The following is a 3,192-nucleotide window of genomic DNA, read 5'->3' on the forward strand; positions in this document are numbered from 1 at the left end:
TTTTATGATTCTAATATTGTCAAATCTAAATAATAATATGAATGCAAATAATGAGAATTTGTTAACGATTAAGGAAATATGTTGAGCTTTTAGGGTTCATCAACCTATTCCTATACAACTTATGGATTAATTCACAATTGAACAATCATTTGAACTATTATCTTCACTTATCCTCAAATATGATTCCATGTCTGCAAACCAAATTAGATAACTTTTACCGGTATGAGATTCGATCTCTCCAAATATCAATAACGATAATAGTAATTAGGAACGATAATTATGAAAACCCAATCACAATTCCATCTCTGCAAATTGCAATTGAATCAATATAGTAACCTAGGGCAAAAGTAAAAATCCTTTCTTTCGATCAAGGATTCAACAATGATGTAAATTAAAAGCAAGGTTTCTTATTGATAATAAGATTCAAACAATTGTTCATAGGAAAGAATCAATGGTATTGTATATTCATAGGTTAACTACTACCTTAACTCAACAAGAGGAATTTAGCTCTCCATAGACATGAAGAACACACAAGAATTAATGGAGGGATTCATCTTCATCAATGGAATGTCTTCGATTGGTAAAGAATTGGCCTTCAATTGTTGTTCTTGACTGCAAACTCAGAATGCTCTCCTAATTTCGCTCACAAAAGATCTCTCTCTCACTTGGAAGCTAGGGCTTCTATTTATAAGTTTTGGGCTTTTAACGCCGAGGCCGCGGCGCGGCAACGGATGAGCGCGGCGCGATCAGAAACAGAGACTTTGGCGCGGCGCTGGCTAGAACTCCCGCGGCGCGCCCTTGTCAAACTTCATCTTTTTGCTTTGCCTTTGAGACCTCCAGCATCTTCTCCTCTTCATGTTTTCCTAAAGCTCCAGTTCAGCTCTAAACCTGCATCAATAGTACCCACAAGTGATTCGATTTGCTTTACACATGAACTAAACCTTTTCAGTTCAATTCTCACTAAAACCTATGGATCTATCACAATTTGCATTAGTTTAGACCAGAAATTACTTATATTAACACATGAATTTACCATTAATTTACTCCTAACAGGTGCCACAATTCATAATAAATAAACATCATTCAGTCATGTCATGCATTCACTGAGGTAATCATCATAATTTAAAACGGTTCATGTTAACACAACGGAAATTTATCAAAAACGGACTAAGTTTAACATCTTCAAAACTTATCCTTCAAAACATCAAAACATAACTAGAGTCATAATCATAAACTCTAAACAATCGCGTCCCCAGTGTTACAACTATCAGAGCATGACACCTGACGCTACTAAAACACTGACTCATGAGCTAATCCTCACCGAGTCGAACAGCCGCTATCCTCAATCTGAAAATGACAACATGTAAGGGTGAGTCTCATCATAATTAACAAATGTTATAAGGTTATAAAGCCATAACACATCACAGTTGTATCATTCACCCAATTGTTTCATAAACAGACATTCACAACAAGCAAACCAAAATCAATACATCATTAATATTTACAACACTGGAATACATCCGATCATGTTATAAATTATGCATATGTATGGACTGACACTATGCATGTGGTACCAATCATCATCAAATGGGAATAACCCATGACCGATCCAACATCGTCCAAGATACGGCCCTGCCAGCACAGATTCCACACGATGGGAATCATGCCCTTCACTGATCCAACACACCCTTATGGATACAGTATCATCAATGAACATGAATGAATGCAACATATATAACATACTTATACCATCATCATCATCAATCATCAACATCATCATCATCATTCAAGTATGTTCATATATATTAACATCATTCAATTACAATTCCATAATCATCATACACAAAACATACACGTATTTGCATCAATCTTCATACTCAACAAGAATAGCATACATGTATTTTCATCATTCTAAAAACCAATCAATCATCATCATATAGATTATCCTACAAGGTTCGTTTAGCTCAAAACGGCGCATCAAACGGACCAACGGTTAAAAAGTTATGCATCTTGAACCTTTTTAAAAATATCTCAAAACACCAACAGCACGCGGCGCCATCACCCGTTCGCGGCGCGCACTGAGCGTCCCAAAATTCATTGGCTCTCTACCAAGCTGTTCGCGGCGCAAACATTCACACGCGGCGCGAAACGAGAAAAAAGTTACGCCTTCGCGGCGCGAACACAGGTACGCGGCGCGACCTGAGCGTATCACAACTTCCTGGCATTCTGCCCACCTGTTCGCGGCGCCAACCCTATGCACGCGGCGCCAACCGGTAATTTCAGAAACCCCAACCTGCAGAAAACAGCATTCTATGCATTCCAAACACACCCAAACCATACCAGTATGAACCTAGAGAAATAGAATGCAAAAACAACACAAAATACGTCTCATAATACACCATTTACACATCAATTGAGACCATAACAACGCAGACATCATAGATTCAAACATAGAGATCAAACATCATACAATTGACTCAATCCCTAAACCTATCATATGACTCAATCGACCCGAATTCCACATCTATTCAGTATTATCAACCCCTAACCCGATAATAGATGATAATCAGATAAGTCCCCCCTTACCTTAGACAAATTCTTGATTCTTGGTCTCTCCCTCTACCGTTCTCCTTCACGTTCCTCGTTCCTCAGACTTCTGTTCTTTCACGTTCTTTCTTTCTTCCCAATTCCAATTATTTTATGAAAATAATAATAATATTAGTAAAGGGCCTTCCTATATCACACCCCCCCTTTTATTATTTCCCACATGGCCCAAATGCCATAAACCATTATTTATTTATTATTTTCACAAAATCCTTAATAATTCTAATTATTAATTCAATATTCTTGATTAAATTAATATTAAAATTATACGGGCGTTACAACTCTCCCCCGCTAAAAGAGTTTTCGTCCTCGAAAACATACCTCAGGTAATGAGCTCTGGATACGAATCCTTCATCTGGCTCTCTAGCTCCCAGGTAACATTTCCTTCAGCTGGTCCTCCCCAAGCTACTCTGACTAAAGCTATTTCCTTGCCCCGCAATTGCTTCAGTCTTCTATCTTCAATCCTCACAGGTAACGTTTCAACCGTTAAGTTGTCTTTCACCTGTACATCATCCACTTGGATCACGTGGGACGGATCCGAAATGTATTTCCTCAATTGAGACGCATGAAATACATCATGCAAGTTGG

This window comes from Vicia villosa, linkage group LG2 (genome assembly GCF_029867415.1).
Source record: "Vicia villosa cultivar HV-30 ecotype Madison, WI linkage group LG2, Vvil1.0, whole genome shotgun sequence".
NCBI classification, from domain to species: Eukaryota; Viridiplantae; Streptophyta; class Magnoliopsida; order Fabales; family Fabaceae; genus Vicia; species Vicia villosa.